Here is a 10,980-nt window from a genome sequence, read left to right on the forward strand (position 1 = left end):
TCAGGGCCAGAACTGAAAGGGCTTATGTTACTTCTTTCTGCATTCATTTGATCAGGACTGGGACAAAGGTAAATATAGGCCAGCCAGGCATTAAGAGAGAAGGAACTGGGTTTATAGGGCATCTGGCCTGGCCTGCCACTGTGTGGAGGGGTACAAACAGATGGATCAAGTGTTTTACTAAGGGCAAATGAAGAGTCTGGTGAGTTTGCTGAGTAGGTTTGTGGGTTTTCGAGCCCTGACTCCTGCGGTAAAAATCGCACATTCTGTCCAAGGATGCTTCCATCTTGGAATTCGATTTTCAGAACTCTGTTCGGAGCCTTTTGATATTCTAATGAATGTCAAGTGTTGATCCTTGACAGTTCCTTTGACTTCTGGAAGAGCCAGAAATCATTTGGAACCAAGTCTGGGGATACTCTTATTTAATCAGGGTCACATCATCTTTGGAAAAAAAAAGAAAGAAAATGACCCAAAGGATATAGCTCTGAAGCTGACCCTTGTACAAATTTCAGAGATGGGATCCCAACACATGTTGAAGACTAACAGTTTAATCAGAGTAATTGCATAAGGCCTCCTAAGGTGCTGAAGGGACATCATTTATTTAGATGCATACTTTTCAGTAAGTTGGGGAGAGTAATGAGTGACTTGTACCTGTGGTTTATATGCTCTCATTCATTGTGCTGGCTGTATTTGCCCAAAGTCATACCTACTGTAAGAAAGTATTCCTGTGCCCTGTGAACCTGCTCGGCCCACCGTGGATTCATCCAGTCACTTAATCAGGGTGGGCTTGCTGCTGTAACTAGTGTCCCAAGTCACAAAGCCTTCATACCATACATTTATTTCTAAGCATGTTAGTCTGATACAGGTCAAAAGAGAGTGAGAATTACTGAATGTCCATGTGTGCCAAGCTGTTTTTCTCGGTTCCGAATCTATGGTACTACATGACAGCAATTGCTTTCTAGTAGTCTGAGACTCAATATGCCAGTGCTGCCAGCAGCAGAGTCTCAGATGAAGTGAACTGGGCCACCACCCTTTTGTATAGCTAGGAAGCTAGGCTCTGTACAGCTGCATTGGGTGGTGGCCCCAAAAGTTTGTTTTCTTTTCTTTTTGGGGGGGGTCATAGGGCTTGAGCTTGGCCTGGGAGCTATCCCTAAGCTCTTCAGCTCAAGGCTATAGCCCTACCCTTGAGCCAAGCTCCACTTCCCCTTTTCTGGAGATTAGATGGAGATAAAAGTCTCAGTCCTTTTGTGCCCAAAGGCAACACCAAAACTTTCTAAGAGTGACTGTTAGAAAATTTTCTTCTGAGCTTGAGAACAGAGGTTCAGCTCTTCTCTAGCTTGATGTTCTATGTTTCTGGATAAAGTCAGTACCTTGGGAAGTCCTGATGATTGTTTCAGAATGATTCATGTTCTCCTCAGATGCCCAACTCAGGTGATTTCCTCCTCATGGCAGTGAAGAGGAGGAAGAGGCAGGTGAGATGGGACCTATTTCACACCTCAGTTTGGGGAAGGGATGTGAGAAACCCACCGCTCCCGCATATAGAGAAATTCAGAGAGGAAGGAGTAGAACTTCGTTTTGAGATTAGGGACCAGGGGTGACCGATGGAAAGAAGTCACCTGGAATGCTTGCTACTGGTAATTCCAGACCGACTATCTAGGCTGGTACCTAGGCACACATTGTAAGCAAGAGATTCCCTGAAGTGTGCGAGGCACAGGTAGAAGGCTTTGGGTTATGGAGTCTTTAGTTCTCATCAGCTCCAAGCTGTGGTGAAGCACTTCCAACCCAGAGCCGTTGTGCTAGGGGCTGGTCAGTATGCAGTTCCAATTGGAGCCTGGTAAACTAAGTCCCCCACCATCTCCCTGATGAGCTAGTGACAAAGCCCTTCAGATCTCCCTTCCACTGAGAACCAGGGAGTTGGGCTGCATGCCCTGGTGTCCATGTATGAGTGCAGTTGAGTTTGTACTTGCTCCTCGCTTTAATGATAGGCCTATAGGTGTACATGTGTGCACACAAGGACATCTGATGGATGGTGAGGCCCATCTCAGACCCCACCTCTTCCCTCCCAATCCCACATCTCAGACTATTGGGACTCCATGCGCCGTCCCCCTCCCCCCACTCCGCCCCGCCAATCTGGTCCTAGCTCCTTTTTGCAGTGGGGCGGGGCGGGGTGTCTTCCTTAAAAATCAAATATAGACATCTTTATTGAGCCTTATTCTTAGACACTCATCACATTTTATCCTCACAACTCAGTGAGGTAGGTTCTGTTATTTCTCCTATTGTATAGATGAGGAAACTGAGACTTAGAAAAGTTAAATATGGAGATGTGCCTCATTATTCATGGGGAGTTGGTTTTTGGACACCCCAAGGGTAATGAAATCCAAGATTGTTCAAATGTCTTCTGTGCAGTGGCATGTTTACATATAACTTACAGATAGAACTCACAGAGGAACCGTTCAAACTTACTCAAGGATCCATAGCTAGTAAGTGGCAGAATCAGATTTGAACTCAGTTCATTCATGGAAGCCAGCGAGGACGTCATCCTCTTAAGTGCTCTCTTCTCCCTCTGCCCCTCCATCCTAACCCCCCGCTAGCGCAGACATTGGCATGCTGCAGCCTGGTAGACCAAGTTAAGCACAGGGAAGGGTTCTGTTTTGTCTTAATTGAGGCAAAATTTGCATAGCATAAAATTAAGTGTTGTAATTAAGTGTCTGTCTTTGAAATACAGTTTTAACGGAACACACACCATTCATTCGGGCTCCAGACCTTGGCAGACATCGTAAGTGAGCTAGCAGGGAACACATGCAGGGCAGAGCCTGAACTATTTAGTTTGTGCCTTTACAAATGTTTACTCTGCTTGTTGTAGAGGATTTTGATCTGAGCTCTTTGAAAAGGAACAAGGCCCTTGAGAATGAGTTTTTTCAGACCTCCTCTCCCCTCTTCCCTTCTCTCACTCTTCCCCTCTGCTCTCCTCTCCTCTTCCCTCCTCTCCTCTCTTTCTCCCCCTACCGCTCTTTCTTTCTCTTTCTCTTCCTCTCTCTCACCTCCCCCTTTCTCTTTCTGATACCATTGCTGGGGCTTGAACTCAGGTGCTAAGCACTGGTCCCTTAGCTTTTATTCACTTAAGGCTGGTCCTTTACCACTTGACCCAAGGTTCCACTTGGCCTTTTCCTGCATGGGCTGGCTGGGGTAGTGGTCACTGGTACGGGGGAGACGGGGCTGCCCTGCCTCACTCAGGGAGTAAGTGGCTGGAGTGTGGCACATGTGAACCCCCCCCACCAAGGACTTCACAGTAATACACATTTTTAAATAGTTACATATGCTCTTGTAGGAAATTCAGACAACAGAAATCTTCAACCAATTTTAAAAGATTAAAACCAGAGACTATGAAAAATATCTTCCACAAACTTAAGAAAAATAAATTTAGTTCCGTGTCAACAGTTAATTAAGGAGAAGATACAGAAAGGAAAGGGGTAAAAACTGGGGGCTGAGTTGCTGGAAAGAAAGGAGGAAGGGAGAAGAAAAGAGACTGATAAAGAGGTGGACAGGAGACATGGAGGGTCGGGCTCAGTGGTATGGAGACCTAAAGGAAAAATGAGCTGCCTGGACACAGACTGATGGAAGAGGCTGCTGGGCATAGAAAGCAAGCCTGTGGGAAAATGCCAGTGGAGTAATTCCTCTGAACAACTAATAAAAAGTTTTAACAAAATGAATGCCAGGAAGCTGAAGCATGTTGTGTTGGGCAGGGGTGGGGTGAGGAGAGGAAGGCAGGGCGAATACAGACACGGTATTCAACTCACTTTATGCAATAAATGGGACTATGTAACCTGAGGGTATGGATGGGTCTGAGAAAGAGGAGGGAGGATGTTTGAAGGTTGACATTGATCAAGATACGTTGTACTCATAACCTAATTTGTTGAATTGAAAACCCCTTTGTACAACTACTTAAAAGAAAAAGAAGAACTCTGTGGACAGGATGGGGGTCCAGAGAGCGAGCTGAATGGAGGAGTGGCTCTGGGGCATTGATAGGATGGGCTCACTGCTAACCTGGCCCAGGTGAGTAGAGGCAGTGTTTGCTTCCACTTATGGAGAGCCAGAGGGGCTCTGAGGTAGCAAGGAGACAGGACATTCCCCATGACCAACTGGCACTTGGGAAGTGCTCAGCAAGTCCACTCAGGGCCAGATGTTGCAACCTTAGTGCCCACAGTGGGAACTTAGCATTCTGGGTTCTCTGCTCCTTCCCTGGAGCCCTGGCCCCTCTGCCCCACATCAAGGCATCCCAGGAATTTCCTTGCCTGTTGAAGGAGGATGTTACTTGCTGGAGGTGTTGCCAAATAAGATGGACTTTATCAGAATTCGGGTGCACAAGAGAATGTTCCTGGCTCCCTGACATTTATAGTGTGTAACCGATATTTATCGGAGGAATGTTGTTTGGAATGGACTGGTGCTCTCTGACGGGCAGACAAGAAACGGAAGGTCATCTGAGGACCCACCCCAAGCTGCGGAAGTTGGAGCTCTGGGCCACTATACATGAGAGTTGGGAGGCTGGCCAAGGTATGAGCAGGCCTTCCTCCCCAGGGGATCCCGGCCAGTTTCCAGAGGGACTGTGCTCTCACGTGGGCCCTGCAGGGAAGCCACTCTAGTATCCAGGTCAGCATCACTGAGCAGAGAATAGAAAGAAGGGCCCTGAGCCTGGACCCCAGCAAGCAGCCCAACCCCCCTGGACAAAAGCAGATCATTGCTGACACTCCAGAGAAAGGACAAATGAGGCTTCTTATGGAGGAATTTAAAACAAGGAAAAGGATGTATCCTTCTAGTCTTTTGCTCAAAATCACAAGGCCTTCTGCTTCCCGAAGCTCTGATCAGAACAGCATGCATGCCCTGGGGCCTGCAGTTCTGTCTCATCTAGTCCAACCCCTGTGCAAGCAGGCCTGCTGTGCAGCTGGATGCCAAGGTTCTCCATGTAACTCTGGGGTAGAGAAAGAGGCCCAGTGGGATGCAGAGACCATGCCTAGGTTGAGAAGGAGAAGGAAAACAGAGGATCAGAAGTTTGGCTTCCTGGAAAACCTTCTTGGGATGAAGAGATGTCCAGCTCCAAACTGCAACTCCACAATGGAGCAAGCTGGGATCTGCTGGGGCGGTGGATGACTCCTTTTTATCACCGGTGACAGGGCCTAGGTCATGTCTACCACTCCTAAACTTATCATTGTAGAAGAAAAGTAGACTCTCTGCCCAGCACTCCAAGACAAGTTCAGAGTCTAACCCATGGTATCTATGAATGTGATCTTATTTGAAGACAGGAACTTTGCAGATGCAATCAAGTTACAGCCTCCTCTTCTCACCCATACTGGATTGTAGTAGGCCTGAAATGCACTGAATGGGTCCTTAGAGGAAAACAGAGAAAGAGGGGCGGGGGGGGGGTTGGGGAGAGAGATCCAGCTATGCCTAGTTCTTCACTCTCCATTCTCACCAAGGCTAGTTCCTCCACTTGGGTCACAGATTCTTTCCCCTCCTCCTGTCACCATCTTTTTGACTCTCTGAGATCTTTGACTTTATTCATCCCAAGCAGATCTTCTCCATGTCCAAATTATCCCGTGAAGTTAGTAAGAACTTCCTTATTCTCAATCTTTCATAATTACCATCTTCACTCACTCTTGAAACCCAACATCTTGATAGTTCTCTTCACCATCTGGCCTCCATCATCTCTCCCTCCTCCCCACAGTCTTCCAATATGGTATGTGCTCAGTAGAGTCACTGGTCATCAATGTGGCTATACCAGTGGGTATTTTCAGTCTTCACCTCGCTTGACCTTGGGCAGCCTTGCGCTCTGTTGACCACACCCTCCTTCCCTTTGCTGTGATGACGCATGCTCTCCCTGGCTTTGCTCTCCATTTCCAGGGCTCCTTTCCAGGCTCCTTTCTGGCTCTGCTTCTCTCCCCAGCGTGTCATGTTAGGTTCTCTGGGGCTTATTTGCAGGCCTCTTCTTAGACTAGAACTTTCTTCCCTAAGGTGATCTCATCTCCCTGTACGTAGATCGAAACCTCAAACTCTTCTCAGCTCTTCTCTTAGCTCCAAGTCTGCAGACTCAAATTGGATGTCTCAATGCTACCACAGACCCAAGTCCAAAACCACGCCAGTGATTTCTGACCACAAAAACCTAGTTCTCACACATGCTTCCCCTTCCCTGTGAACGGAACTCCTCCCTTCCCTCTAGCCAATCACACAACCCAGAAACTCAGGAAATCTTCACCTCTTTCCCCTTCAACCTCCACATTCACCAACACCACTGGTGGATTTTACCTCCTATAATCTCTTAGATCCATTCTCCCTAAGCACTCCGCTATAACTCCTATCCAAGAACTATAATTCAAGCATCATCCCTTTCTGATGATGACTCTTACCACAGTTAGAAGGATGGTTTCCAGTTGCTTTCTTTTCCCTCTCTACTGCCTACCCGTCCCCATTTTCCCGACTCAAAGCCTTAAAATGTCTCTCCAGAACTCTTATAAAAATGAAGCACGCATGCTTAATGAGCTGCTGGTGTCTACCTAACCTGGATGGAATCCATGTCTCCACCATCACCTCCTTCCCTGCCATTCTCTGCTCTTCTGGCTTTCTTCCAGTCCTTTATATTTACCCCAACCCCTCTGCCTCCAGGGCCTTGAGCCTACTCTCTCCATTCTCCTTGGCTTGATGAGAAGCCTCTATAGCTTTCAGATCAGAGCTCAATTCTTTGCCTGTAGGAAGTCTTATGCTTTCCTGAGTTCTCTCCTTTCACAGGGACAAGTTACACTGGTACTCTTTTTTTGTTTTATTATCTTTAGTCTTAGGAGAGAATTGTCATTTAACAAAGTAGTTTAAGAATATAATGGAGGCATTATATTCAGTTAGTAGAGTGCTAGCCAGTGAGTGAAAGTGTCAGGTACTAAGTTCAGATCCTTATCTTGGACCAAAATAAACAACAACAGAAAAGAAATTTACACTGATCCTCTACTGATGACTGTTTCTTCCAAATCACAACCCTATGAGATCAGAGACCTACCCACACCCACCACATTGCCTGGCACAGTGGAATCTCAGAGGAAATATTTATTGAATGACTAAGTTGAAAGAAAGGAAGAAAGAGAGAAAGAGAGAGAAAGAAAGAGAGAGAGAGAGAGAGAGAGAGAGAGAGAGAGAGAGAGAGAGAGAGAAGGAAGGAATATGGCCTAGTGGTAGAGTGTGTGCCTACCATACACAAAGCCCTGGGCTTGATTCCTCATTACCACATACACAGAAAAAGCCAGAAGTGGTGCTGTGGCTCAAGTGGTAGAGTGCTAGCCTTGAGAAAACTTAAGGATAGTGCCCAGACCCTGAGTTTCAGTCCCAGGACTGGCAAAAGTAAAAGAAGAAAGGAACTATGTTGGATTTCAGGCATACAAAGGCACATAAGGCTCAGAAAGCAGCTCCTAGATTGGGAAAGGAGGAACAAGCAAGAACAGAAGATAAGTAGACAGGCCCAGCATGTACAGGGTGAGGTGTAGCTGCTGAAGTAGCTGGCTCACCAGAGGAGGTGGCTTTGCCTCAATCCCATTCACCTGCCCCAGGTGAAGTTCAATCAAGATGGCAGGTGACGGGTATCTACTAACCCTCTGCAACTCTAGTCTTCCAGAGTCTGGAGCATTCCTGGGATTTTCTGCCATGCAGACATCACAGCCATGTAGAGCAGCATTGCCTCACACCCTGCAGAGGCACACTTGGGGGCCTGTTCAGAATGCAGCCTTATGGCAGGGTCTGGCTGCACTAAAAACATTACATGGGGTGTTTCAGTCAGAAACCTCCCGGTGCCTTTGGACTGTGATCACATCATAGCCTCAGACCAACCCTAGAGAGGCAGCAAAGGGCAATTGTTTTGCTTCCCACTGGTCCACGGGGGACACTGAGGTCAATAGAGATCACTCGGAGTGGCTGGGGAATGAGAGCAGCTCAGGGACAGAACTTGGAGAAAACCCACGGTCCTCTCTGCTGGGTCCCCCAGGCCCAGCAGTGAGTGGAGGAGCTCTGGAGCTGAGTGTGCAGCAGCAGGAGCTCAGGCTGCTCCCCGCTTTGCTGCAGGGCATCACGTTCCCTCAGAAATCAGAGTGGACGGACCCTGAGCTTATCTTGCTGTACAAAGAAGGAAACTGAGGCAAGTAAGATGAATCTCCTTTATTTTCCCTTCCATGCCCTCTTGCTATCAAGCGGCAGAGTAGAAATTTTCATCTGCCTACCTTACCTCTACCTCCACTGCCTACATGTCTAGGCTACATTTACCAGCCATCTTTGCAGATTGGTGAACCCCTTTGCCATTGTTCAGTGAAATGTACGAGAACAGGAAGTATGCTGCTGCCAGGCCCTCTCAACAAAGCCTCTCCCGCTCACAATTCCCTGCTCCTTTTACCTCTGATGAGAATGACAATTCACAGGAAAACTTTGAAAGACATATATCATAGAACGGATGCGCCACCATATTCGACATAGGTTCAGAACATCAATGCTTAAGGCAATTAAGTGAACAAGAATGAAATTGGAGTGTTAAACCGTAGCAGTTGAGGGTCCTATTTGTTACTGCAGCATAACATAATCCTAATCTAACTAGAGTAAATAAGGGAAGGAAAGCCTCTGAAAAGGCAACAAGTCCATGCAGTGTTCATGTCACATGCACCGCACTCCTGCTGCTTCCACTGTCAACGTTAGGAAGGCCCCCACTCCTCTGCAGAGGTTAAGAATGCCTGACTCCTCACACGCTCAACCCAGGGATTGGACTGAGCTCTCTTCTGTTTTATTTTGGATCAACAGACTCCCAGAGCTGGAATGGATCTGAGCGGGTCATCTGATCTCTTCTGGCTCCAGAAAGGAGCTTTTCTCAGCCATCTGAGGTGATCAGGAATCTTGTCTGAATTTCCACATCCCTGAAAAAGGAACATTACCAATGTCTTTGAGACACGTGTTTCATACCTCCGTGCTCCTCTGCCAAAACAGGGTTCTTTTCTAAACCTTAAAACATCAGGGCTAGAGAGCTCCATAGTTGATCATTTAGACCTCTCTCTCTCTCTCTCTCTCTCTCTCTCTCTCTCTCTCTCTCTCTCTCTCGCACACACACACACACACACAAAGAAATAGGCCCAGATCACAATTAAAGAGTGGTACAGTAAGAGAAAGAGGCACTAAGACCAAGCTGACTGATCTTACCTAGGTTCTTCCTGCCTCACCCTGCCTTGCTATTGCTCTTGTTGAGTCCTAGGAGATGACAACTGCTGGGAGCATATCGGCTTCCAGCAACATTTGCAGATTTGCCCTGTCTCCCTCTCCTAATGCTCTATGTAGGCCTATCCTGGCAGCTAGCTGGTTATCCTGAACTTGCTCATTGACTTAAAAGGCGGAGAGAAGATTACAGAGAAATAAATCCATGGTGCTTAAAGGAGAGGAGCAGGTGCAAGTTTGCCTCTTGGGGCTTGTCAAGAAAGGCGAGATTCTCTAAATAAGATCTTTGCATCCATATGGGAAACCAGAGGGTCATGGAATCCTTCAAACATTCCTGGCTCTGGAGGGGCAACTAGTGTGAGATATGTTCTCTGCGGAAATAAGAGTGGAAGGGGCAGGGCCTCTGAGCCGGTATACTGGGCTGTCGGGGCTTGTCTGGCTGAGTCTGGGCAGCTGTGTGTTCCTGCATATTAATAAGAGAACAAATGTCTAGAAAACTTAAGCTGGGACAGGAGAGCAAACCAAGTTCTCTGTGGAGTCCCTGTGGGGAATCACTGGAGACTGCTGCTTGGTACTTTTTTGGAAAGATCTGGGAATTCTATATGCAAGCTGAAAAGTTTGATCTATCTTTCTTTTTCTTTCTCTTTCTTTCTTTCTTTCTTTCTTTCTTTCTTTCTTTCTTTCTTTCTTTCTTTCTTTCCTCCTCTTCCTCCTCCTCCTCCTCTTCTTCCTCCTCCTCCTCCTTCTTCTTCTCTTGTCCTAAGGCTTGAACTCAGGGCCTGGACACTGTCCTTGGGCTTTCTCAAGGCTAGTGCTCTACCACTTAAGCCACAGCACCATTTCCATCTTTTTCTGTGTATGTGGTAGCCAGGAATCAAACTCAGGGTTTTGCGCATGCTAGGCAAGCACTCTACCATCAGGCCACACTCCTGGCCCTTTGTTTTCTTATTATTTTAAAAAGCAAGATAAAAGTAAACTGAGTCTTTCTTCCTTCATTTAAGGTGAGCTTGTTTACTGATCCTCGGGTCCAAACAGCTTTGGTATATGTTGCCTGCCAAATGCCCCACTTGTACTGAGTCAGCAGAGAGCAGGCGCGGGCCTGTCTGTAGCTGGCGGACATCATGACCGGCTCATTCTCCTGGAGGTGGGTCAGTAAGGTCTAGAGGAGAGACAGAGCAGAGCAGAGAAGTGGGAGGGAGAGAGGGACCATCCTGATGTGCAGTCCAGCCTCAGATACTACTGAGTATTTGACAGTTAAGAGACCCCAACATGCCTGACAGGAACCTTGAGGAACTACCATATTTATTTCATTGAGAATTATCACAAATTCTGAATGGGGAGATGAGGATGAGTGGTGACATACAGTCATTCACAAATAAGTCACTTCATTCTTGAGTCTAGCCTTAGAATGTTGGGAGTATAACTGTGGTTCGGCTCAGGGCCTTGGGTTTCTCAGGTGCTTTACCACATGAGAAACATCCTCAGCCTTTTTGACTTTCCTTATTTTTCAGATAAGGTCTGGTATTTTTGCCCAGGACTAGCCTGGACAAAGATTCTTCTAATTGGCTTCAGCATAGCTGGAATGACAGACGCAGGCCACCACACCCTGATTTTTTTTTTTTTTTTTTGCCAGTCCTGGGCTTGAGCTCAGGGCCTGAGCACTGTCCTTGGACTTTCTCAAGGCTAGAGCTGTACCATTTGAGCCTCAGCACCACTTCCGGCCTTTTGCTATGAATGTGGTACCGAGGACTCGAACCCGGGTCT

This window comes from Megascapheus bottae, chromosome 1 (genome assembly GCF_031878675.1).
Source record: "Megascapheus bottae isolate mThoBot1 chromosome 1, mThoBot2.hap1, whole genome shotgun sequence".
NCBI classification, from domain to species: Eukaryota; Metazoa; Chordata; class Mammalia; order Rodentia; family Geomyidae; genus Megascapheus; species Megascapheus bottae.